The 10714-nt window shown below is 53.4% G+C and overlaps 1 protein-coding gene and 1 long non-coding RNA gene across 4 annotated transcripts in view; both read right to left on the bottom strand.

Annotated features, from left to right (window-relative positions):
* The window catches only part of PPP6R2 (protein phosphatase 6 regulatory subunit 2), a 96947-nt gene extending 93164 nt beyond the window's left edge, over positions 1-3783 (bottom strand). For 2 of the 3 annotated variants that reach the window (XM_086743817.1, XM_086743807.1), the window contains exon 1: positions 3610-3783. The gene's annotated coding sequence lies outside the window, so the exon portion shown is untranslated. The remainder of the gene's footprint in view (positions 1-3609) is intronic. The other variant, XM_086743824.1, reaches the window with a different exon arrangement.
* A 4315-nt stretch (positions 3784-8098) lies between these two features.
* On the bottom strand, positions 8099-10002 carry LOC147601934 (uncharacterized). The gene is made up of 3 exons (XR_015258053.1): positions 9751-10002; positions 9444-9564; positions 8099-9355 (listed from the first exon to the last, which is right to left on the bottom strand). It is a non-coding gene; the product is annotated as an uncharacterized LOC147601934 (long non-coding RNA).
* Between the last annotated feature and the right edge of the window lie 712 nt (positions 10003-10714).

Consider the following 10714-nt stretch of genomic DNA (forward strand, 5'->3'; position numbering starts at 1 on the left):
AATTTCAGTTAGGCTTCAGGCATGGCTGTGGAGCCATTTCTTACTGTGACTACTCGCACTGCCTCAGCTTTACCCAGGACTAAATGGCATTAACAAGCAAAAAGAGGGAACGTCACTGTTAATTCAGCCAGGGATGTCAAACTTCCCATTCGCAGACCTGATCCGAACACCACGTACGCGACGTGTGTGGCGTTCAAACTCCACAAAAATCCCAGCTTTTTCGGTCTGAGATTTTTACCCTTGGCTGTGAAAGCTTCATTTCCCGAGATAACTAATATTTATCTGCCCGAGTTTTCCCCCCATACCAGAGTTAACAGGCAGGTAAAGATAGCCAAGGCATGTAACAGTAACAGCAATATTGGCTATTGCACTGCTGCCTGTTTCAGCAGGTCAAACCAGGGAGCAGAGAAGTCCATCACGGGGAGGGGGGAGGATGGTGGGAGGAATACAGACACGGAGAGGGGGAGAAGTGCAATTGAAGAAACAAGCGCCCCAGAAACATCGCAGCGGACAGAAAAGACAACATACTTTTGCTTCTAATAATATTGAATCAAAGAAGACTCTTAAGTTCCTTTGTTGCTACTATTGGTCACACGGAGGCCACATTCTTTCCCTGATCCTTATATAAACCCACTGACATCTGTAGATTTTCCGTGAAAAGGAGGTAACAAACAGTCAAACCGACTCCCTAGCCCATAAAGCGTAATTAAGAACAGAACCCTGTTACCCTACAAATAGGGCTAAGAGCGAAGGACTGCTGTGGCTCCGTATCTGACCGCTCAGATGCAGAGCTGACATCATTCATTAATACAGCCCATTAAGTCTACTCCCCTCAATTAGTTCTTCGATGATTTTACATCTAGCAAAACAACGAGACCTCCCACAAATATTCCTCCCTGTAAAGTTCTCAAAAGCTCTGTTAAGCACCCAGCTCCTGCTCTGCACTCAACTCCCTGACCTCACGCATTTCTCCCGTGTCGTTTACACCCAAGTTTCCCAGTTATTCTTGTCATTCTACTGTTGTTTCAGAAACATTTACTATCACGAGATACTCTTCCATTTCTTGGCATTCCAGTTCGCCCAATTTACGGCCCAGCTTACTGCACTGCTCTAGCTGTTGCCCTTCAGGCACTAACACTTCAGACTGCGAGCCGCTGTGTTAAGAAAACAGACTGCTTGATTATGTAGGTGAAGTCACTTTCTCTAACGTATAATCCACAGCTTTTACACTTACACTTCTACACACCTCATTATCAGGAACAGAGTAAGAAAGTTCATCCTGTCCCCCCAGCCCGAGCTCTCCTCACACGCATCACCTTTATTTGCTGACATCTCCTGCACCACTGACGTCCTACTGCACCTCAGGGAAGAGAACAGTTTTGGTTTCCCTTTGACACCTTAGCTGACAGTCAATAAACTCGAGGGAAAACACCAATGAAGCGTTCCTTCCACAGAGCCTGGAAAAACACGATCAGCGCTGCCTGGGATATCTCCCAACCACAGAGGAGGGGAAGCACAACTAAATGATTCCTCCTTCCAGCTCAGGATCGCACTACCTGGGGACCGCGAGAACTTAATTCGCTGCAGCCGACTCCCAGCCCGAGCCCTGAACGGTGAGCTGCGGCGGGGGGAGCCCCGCTCTGAAGTGCTGCTGGCCCACAACAGCTCCCCCGGCACCCCTTTGCAGACGGGGGGCTGCACGGGCTTCGGCCCTTCCTCGCCAGCAAGCACTGCCACACAGGCCATGCCGCTCGTGACAGCGGCCTGGCCTTTTCTAAAAATAATGTAAGCCCACAGACTGATGCTTGCTTACTAGGGGAAAAAAAAAACCAAAATGTAAGCTCTTAAAGACAATTTTCTCTTTGTTATTCTTTTTTTACAGTCCCCAATTTCTGAACTAAGAACTTCACCCCCAGAACAAACGCTCAACGTCAGTCGCACTCTCACAGTCTGAGGTTTGCAGGAACCTCCCCAAACCTCGGCGCTGTTTTCTGCACCACCTGTCTGATACCATGCTGCTACAGAGTGAGCTCTTCCCAGAAAGCTGCTGCAGCGCCGTGAATTTTCCACGATTTCCAGACAGAACATTGTCCTACATCCCTGGATTTGCAGCGGAATACAAACAAAGTACAAAAGTCACCAGAAATGTCCGCATATCGAATACACAAAAACAAAGCAAGCCTTCCATTTCAAACCATTTTGTTCTCATCCAATCCTCCGTCATCTTCTCCTGAGCAAATGTTTATTGCTATCGCTGAAACGAGTACAGATCATTATGTGCTCCTACTGCACATTCCAAAATTTAACTTTGCTTACCATGATATCACCATCGGTTGCTATGGAAATCGCTATACTACCATCCACCAGATTATTATTTTTTTACCACTAAAGTATTTTGGCAGACTGTTTGCTTTTAAGTGTCAGAGTAAGAAGAGAAATCATAAATGCTTATTCTCCCATCATTCTTAAAACAGTGCTTTAGAACAAAAATCTACTAGTAAGTGTTTACATGCTTGGCTTCAAACGGGTAGGTCTGGACAGGACTGGAATCACAACTTTCTCCTTTGTTTTTCAAGAGATAAAATAAAGTACATTATGAAAACAAGCTTCAGTTTTTTAAATATTAAAGTGGGGGATCGAGATACTAAAAATACCTCAGGTCCCTCCAAGTTCTGTCAGTTTCTCTTTTTCACTTCCCAGTTTGTTTGTGTTTTTTTTTAACTGGTGCAAAACAAGGCCTTCAGATTAGGAAGGGGGTCCTGGTGAGACTCATCAAGAAGCCGTCTTTCTGCAAGATTACAGCGCTTCCATTTGCGGCTGCAACTGCTACCCCAGTTTCCGCAGGCTGCTAACGCCAGCACAGTGACATTTATTTTCACTTACTGCTCACGCGAAGCCGGCGGGGACCCTCGCTCGGGCTCCGGGCCCCGCGCACCCGAGGCCAGCGGGTCCCCAGGTCGCTGTCCCCCAACTCCGACCTCGCCAGCACCACCTCCCCCGCCAGCTTCAGCCCTCAGCCGCTGCCCAGGATGGAGTCACGGAAACCCGGACCCCTGTTCCCACTGCCCCTCCCCACCAGGTCAAATCTCCCCCTCCCACTAACAAAAAAACGAGAAAGCGAACTCTGACTGGCGCAGAAAGTCCGGTTTAAGGCTGATTAAACGACCCGGTGGGACTCCAGCACGGCCGAGGGCGAGGGCTCAAACCCGGCCCTGCGCAGGCAGAGCTGCTGGAGGGGCGGTATCCCAGCGGGGCTACGGGCTATTAAAAAAAAATAAAAACCGCCCAAAACAGTGAAAAACAAACCAGCGGCAGCCGGCCGCGGCCCCGCAGCCCAGCGGCACCGGTGACCGACTCGTCCCGGCGGCCCGGGGGGTGGGGAGGGGGTGTCGCCGCCGCCGAGGAGGCCGGAGCGGAGGCGGCGGCGGGGCCGGCGGGGCTGCAGGCCGCGCACCGCCTCCGCGGCTCGCCGGGCCCAGCGCTCCGGCTCCGGAAGGCGGAAGGGCCCCGCGGCGGGGCGCAACCCGCCGCCCGAGTCCCGTGGCGGCGGCAGGAGGGCGGGCGGGCGGCGGTGACAGCTCCGCGGCGGGGCCCGGCCGCGGGTCTCACCTGCTTGGGGGTCCGGGCCTGCCCTCCGCCCCGCGGCGAGGCGGCTGACGCGCTGCCTGGCTGCGAGGGCCGGCGGCCCGGCGGGCATGGGCCGCGCCCGAAGCGGAACGCGGCGGGCCGGGGCTGTGCTGACAGCGGGCGGCGAAGCGGCGAGCTGCGGGCGCTCCGGCTGCCTCCAAAATGGCGGCGGCCCCGCTGCTGCCCAGCGCCGCGCGGGGGGGGCGGCGGGAGGGGCGGGGCCGAGCGGCGAGGGGGCGGGGCCGGGCGCTGAGAGGGCGTGGCCGCAGGCAGGGGGCGGATCCGCGGGCCGGGGCCGGGGCCGGGGCCGGGGCCGGGGCCGGGGCCCGGTGGGGCGGCCCCGGGGACAGGGCCCCGTGGGACCGGTCCCAGCCTCGGGGACGGGGTCACAGGCCTCCGCGGCGGGGGGACGGGCCCCCGGGGTGGCTCTCAGTGACGGGCGGGCAGGCCCGCGGGGGTGGCTCACGGCCCCGGGGGGGACACAGGCCCGGGGAGGGGACAGCCACAGGTAACGGGAGGGGGGAGGCCCCCTGTTCCCCACCCGTGTAGGGGGCACCGGGAATAGCGGGGAGAGGCTGCAGATGGGCACTGGCACGGGGGGATTCAACGTTGGGGTGACACGGGCCACCGCGTCCTGGGATTTGGGGGCGAGTGTGAGGAGAAAGGGGGGAGCGTGATGGGGAAAGGAGGAGGAGGAGAAAGGGACAACCCAAACCGTGGACGAAAACAGTGCTGAGGAGGAAGACCACGACATCATAGAGTGGGGCTGGACGGGACCTTACAGACCGGCCAGTTCCGCCCCCATGCCCTGGGCTGGGACACCTTCCCCGGGCTCGGAGCCCGGCCCAAGATCTCTCTTAGTCACGCTTGCGCGCGGGGTTGGGATTTCATTGTTGCCTTGCCCAGATTCGCCTTCCCACGCGAATAAACCGCTTCCCAAGTGCCAGCATCACGCAGGAACCCCAGAGGAACCGATCCAATTCTTCTCTTAGTGCCAAAGTGAGTGCCTGCCGTTAGACTCGGTGCTACGTCTCCTCTTCTTCGTCAGTCTTAGTTAGGCCTTGACCCTGCCAATGTTGCGTACACACGGTTAAAATTTAACGCGTACGTGTCTGCTGCAGAACCTGCGGACAGATCCGCCGTGGAAGCGCCTGCCGGAACAGCCGTGGGGGCAAACGTGCCGTGGAGGGAGATGATAGCAAGGGAAAATGTGGGGTTTCACAGCCAGGCATGTGAAAAAAACACACAGTTTTATACTGCCCTGTTTACACGATAGGGTTTGAGGTTTTTTGGCACAGAAATGCCACCAAAAATTTGACCCATAACTAACTGGGCAAAATTTCTAGTTTACGCTTCTTTATTCACCATAAGGGCTTGAAGATAAGGCTCCCAGACTTCTCATGGTACGCAGCAGGGCAATGAACACTTCATTGACCATTAACAAGAAAAAAAAATAGTACAAGCTCAGAAGTTTCATTTCTCTGGTTTGTCTGTTGGGGGGTAATGAGCTTACAAAGCATTTTTTTTGTGGCATATTGCGGCTGCCGGGGACACGACGACAGCTATCCAAGCAAATTCCCAAGTCTTCCAGCCGTCCCCAGAGCGTATTCATGTCCCCAGGGAGCGCAGGAGGGCCGGGCCGTAGACCCTGCCTTCCCCAGCTGATTTCCAGAGTCTTGGAACAGCTTCCTCCTCCTCCAGCTCTAGGAAACGCACTGAAATACAGCTGAACTATCTGGGCCTGGCAGCGAGCAGGGGCTGCGGCTGCCAGCTCACCTCTCCCCGGCCAGGACGCAGGTACAGGAACAGGGAGAGCTGCTTAAGCAGGGAAAACCGCCTGGCTCCCAGACCCTGCTTGTTTCACACGGGCAGCTGTCTTCCGCGAGCAAACCGTCGGTCTCTTCTGCCGCTGCTCATGCTGAATACAGGTACGACCTGTCGCCTGTCCAAACAGATACAAAATTCAGCGTTTGCCTACTGGTGCACACAGGAAAATTCAGTAATTTTAGATTCCACATCCTTTACTGTTGTTAAAATCCACACCGGCATGTTAAGTAACAAAAAATATTATCATGTTACTGTCCGCTCACCGATGCTTCAGCTTTCCTTGGCAGGAAGCAGCTGATCATTTAGTGTCCTTCCTCCAACGGTTTTAGCATTTCCAGGGCAACTGTTTATTGAAATTCATGCTGTCCACATTCAGTGTACTTAAAAACACACACCTTGAATGATCTTATGATTACTTAGCTTCTAATGCAGCACAAATATATCCAGAAAAGGACCGCCTCTTTGACAGTTTTATAGTAAAATTCCCAAGGATTTTTACCATTTCGTACTAAACTAGTAGAGTGATCTCACCACGTTACAGAAAAGGGCTTTTACTTTTAAATCCTAACGCCTGTGAATAAGAAAAAGAAACAGCTTTGCTGTTGACGTGGTGTTTTCTGTCAGCCTGGTTTCCCCACCGATGGTTTCAAAAGCCAGACAGAATGAACAGAAAGAAGCAGCGAGGTACAACAGTGCCAGCTCTGCTCCAATTAACAGTAACTCACGCGCTGGGATGGAGCCGCCGTTCTGGCTCTCGCCGTCTTGGAAAGGGATGAAGAGGCTGAGTCTGCCTGTCGTTGTGCCGTGTCAAAAAGCCTTGCGGAACAGCAGCTCAGCCGCAAGCTCTCCCAGATAGCAAAGCTGTCGTCACGCCAATTTGGATGTCATTAAGCATATTCTTGACGCTAACAGTAACGGACACAGACAATTCGGAAACGATCCAAATTGTGTGAGCACGCAATGTACAAAACTCATTCTCGCAGGTGGCCAAACAGGGCCTCGAAGGGCACAACGAGACTTCACCCCGCTGCTCCCGACGAGGACAGCCGGCACTGTGATTTCACCACCTGCGCTGTTGCAGACCGGTACGCACAGCCGCGGTTTCCGCCTAGCACCCCGTCCAGTCCCGGGGCGGTTGGCCCTGCTTTCGTCGGGCTTGCACCCCGGGTATTAGCATGCGTAATTGCATCTCCCGTCGGCATGCAAACGCTCAGTCTTTGGGCTACAAGGCTGGTGAACACGCTCTCGCTTTTTTCCTTAGCGTTGAGCGCGTATTTCCCATCGGAACAAAATCAACTCAAGTGATGTCGTCAACATCTGAGCTTGAAAAGCTGCCAGTCTCCAACTCAAATAAGGCGATTTACACATCAAGCAGTCGGGACATATTAAATCGTGTTTTCTTGTGCGACTTGCTGGGCTACTAGCTACTGAGGGTTCATTTGTTTCTTTGAAGAGTTGAACCCTGTTCTAAGGAAGCTTCCATTCTGAATTTGAAGTTCAGTGAAAAAGCATAAAAACCAGAGGTTTTTGTCAGAAACCCAAAGATCACTGCAGCAAAGACGCGGGCAGAGTACCGATACTTGGGTCTGCAGACCCTCAGCGCAATGAGCATTGGGGATTTCAGACCCTGAGCACAGCTCCCCAGGTCTGGAACCGGAGGAGTGAGCCTGAGCCTCCCCGAGATTCACACCTAGAGCGGGACTGGGCACACGTTTTGCTAGGAGCCCACACGACCAGAAATAGGATCGTGATGACCGAGAATGCTGGGCTCTATTCCTGGCTCAGAAATGAAGTGTGATCCAGTGCCGAGAATGGACATTGTCTCGGGATCGCCAAGCTGCAGTTTTGACGTTAATTCTGAGGAACACTGAAGGGAGGAGGGGAAGAGCCTGAATTCATTCTGCTGGAGTCACAGGCTCCTTTCCTAAATATAATTTGTGTATCGGGCTTTCCAAACACCAAGAATTATATTTGGCTGCCTTTTGGGGCAAGTTATAAGGCCTTGTTCAAATAACAAAGCTCTGAAGTGCACAGAATATAAACAGCAATCAGCAGCGAGGCTGGCGAGCTAACATTTCTTGGCTTACAGCATGTTGCACGTTCCTCTAGTCTGCAGGGTATTTATGTTTCTCCTCTTGTCTGGGGAATATTATCCTGCCTGGCAATGCAAGAGAAAAGGCACGCAAACCGAAGCTGAATGCAAAATATCCTGCAAAATCTGGTAGGCCGGTTGCTCTTGAGAGCTCTGATGCAAAAGATAATTATAGATGAAAGTGTAGCAACCACTGTGGTTGAGGTTGCGAAATGTTCTGTTTACTCAGGTTGCTTAGGAGCCGTGCAAAAACGACATGCTGGCCCTGTGCAGCACAGTATCTCCGGCGAGGCCGGAGCTTTGGAGAGGATCAGATCTGCAGCGTCCTCGCCTCCTGCAGAACCTTCATTGCCCAAATATGGTCCAGGAGCATACAGGCGCTCGAACGGCTCGAAACTGTGGGCCTGTCATTAGCTGCTTCGTAGAGACCCAACGCTCACAAGGCCCACCCCTCCATGCAGCGCAGATTAAACTCTTCTCCTGGAGAAAATACCACTTTGCAGCGTTCTCGGCAGACATCAAGAGGAGCACAGACCAACGCCCTCCCCACCCCTCGCGGAAGAGCTGCCGAGCCAGATACCCATCAGGGCTTAAAGCCTCCCCTGGTTTTGTTTCAAGATAAGCTGAGGAAATTAATTCTAAAAGCTCTTGTGTTTAGACAACATTAAACCAAAAACGCTCTGGGCATGTCCTCAGCTTGTGTAAATTGTCAGGAGGTATCAAAGCACAGATCAGATGCCAGGCCTGCCCTCAGACAGCCCATGTGTGTTATGACACAGCAGCTGCACGTGGTCAGAAATTGTTTTCCAAACAGCAGCATAACGCAAGGCAGCAACACCACGGGCAGGTTAATGATGTGGTGGGACCGTCACAGGCTCTGCTAACCAGCATCACCCCCTCGTCTTTCGGTTCTTTCCGTGCTTCACGATTACCTTGACGTGCTGTTTCTTCATGCCTAAGCCATACCATCTCCTTCTCTGGGTCGTACTGCACCTTGCTGAACACAGCTGTGGCCCATTATCAGGGTGCAGAGGTGCCACGCTAGCACAATTAGTGAATTGTAATATTAACTGTTAAGTAATACTGATTATTGTTTATTATAGGCTCTCGGCACACTGTATGTGAAGAATTTTTGTTATGATTACATTACTTGTTTGATATTAATGTTATGTCCAGTCATTTACAGGCTGCCCAGAGAGGCGGTGGGTGCCCCATCCCTGGAAACATCCCAGGCCAGGCTGGATGAGGCTCTGAGCAACCTGATCCGGTTGGAGATGTCCCTGCTCCTGGCAGGGGGGTTGGGCTGGGTGGGCTTGAAGGTCCCTTCCAACCCAAACCCTTCTGGGATTCTATGATTCTACATAGCCGTCACCATACAGCCACATGAGAACAAGCTCTTCAGTCTTCCTGTTGAGGACTTTTTTGGTCAGCCAGTTTCACCACCAGGATCGTCTGAAATGTTGGTGAGGTCTCTGCAGACGTCCAGCATACGAGACACATCTACTGTGGTCCTACTTACAATCTTAGAAAATCCTAACACGCTCTTCTTTCTTACTACACGTGTAGGACAATCAAAGAAAACAAGTGAAAATAAAACCCACCAAGCTTATAGCCGATTCTTGCCAGAAGAGGGGCATGATGAAAATATAAGAAATATAATCTAAATTTAAAATACCTGACATTTTTTTCCACATAATCCTTAGTCTCATAATAAACAGCGCCTTTAATCTGATTGCCGAGGGGTCTCACGGAGCTGTCTTCACTGCGGCCACACATACATCACTGGCTTGCCAAGGAGAACAAAATTTACTGTGAACAAAAGGGGTAAGGAAAGTCCTTATAACATCTGAGAAGTACCAAAACACCAGCTGAAAGACTTTAATATCGAAACACACACCTTTACTCTGAACTGGAATCTATCCTAGACACAGAGCCAGCACAGGTCCGAGGTCTCCAGCTCCCTCTTCTCAGAGGCCATTTCCAAGAGTTGTATTGCAGGACAGACAAGTATTGGAATCCTAAAATGAGTCCCAGATTCATCAGTATGTTGGACACACGGCCAAAGGAAAAGACACAAATTTCTCTATGGTGGTGAAAGAATCTTTCTCTATATATCTAATAGTCAATAAGGCAGATTCTTCTCTAAAATCCTGTACATCAGGAACAATTCTATTGGTTTTGACAGAATTACCCCCAGTTTGTACCTTTGGGTCATGACGCAGTTTACCACGGGAGCACACAGAAGCGTGTACATCTTTTCCCATAAAATTAGACAACAAAACTCTTTTTGAGCCCAACAACGAGGCTTTGCAGCCCAGCTGACACGGCTGATGTTAGGACTGAGGTTACCGCTCGTGCAAGCAAACACCGGCTTCTCCATCGCGTAATTCCGAAGAACTTCTCCAGGAGGCACGGGGCGCAGGGGATGCTCAGAGCGGGTCGGTACAAGCCTACGTCGGTGCCTTCTCGTGCTTTCCTTACAGCGGCCCTAGCGCTGATCTGCTCCACGACTGGAACTGAACAGCAGCCTCGCAATAAGTAAGGAGAGAAAGAAAAACACAGAAGTGAACAGTTTCTAGCCAGCCCCTCAGGAAATCTGCCACGGAACTGTTATCTGCCGCTGAATTTTCGCATTTCCTCGATGCCACTGCCCGTGCCGCGGAGCTCACGTGCCCCACATCTCACAGAACCCCAGCCCGCGAGGTCGCCGATTACCCTTTGCCATTTACTTTAGATAAGGTCCAGCCCGTGCCAAGCCCGGCTCTGCTGGACACCCTCCCCGCCGCTGCCGCCCCTGCCACGGGCCGGGCCCAGCCGCGGCCACCGGGCGGCCGCCCCTCGGTGCAGGCCGGGGAGGCCCGAGCCGGCCGGGCCCGGCCCAGTCGGGCTGCGGGGCGAGCGGGGGGCTGCGGGCGGAGGGGTGAAGCTCCGGGGAGCAGCGGGAGCGGGGCAGGGTGAGGTGGGTTGAGCGGCGGCCGCGTCCCGCCGTGTTTCGGCCGCCGCGGGGCTCAGGCCGCCGCCACCTCCCGCTCCCGGCCGCGCCCGCCGTGACACCCGGCCGCGGGCCGCTCTGCGCAGCCGGCGCCGTCTCGATGGGGGGGGGGGGGGGGGGGGGCGGCGGGCGCGGGACCTCCGGGCCGCCGGGGGGCGCGGTGCGGGGAGGCGGGG

The sequence above is a fragment of the Chlamydotis macqueenii genome, chromosome 1, assembly GCF_036417535.1.
Source record: "Chlamydotis macqueenii isolate bChlMac1 chromosome 1, bChlMac1.mat, whole genome shotgun sequence".
Classification (NCBI taxonomy): domain Eukaryota; kingdom Metazoa; phylum Chordata; class Aves; order Otidiformes; family Otididae; genus Chlamydotis; species Chlamydotis macqueenii.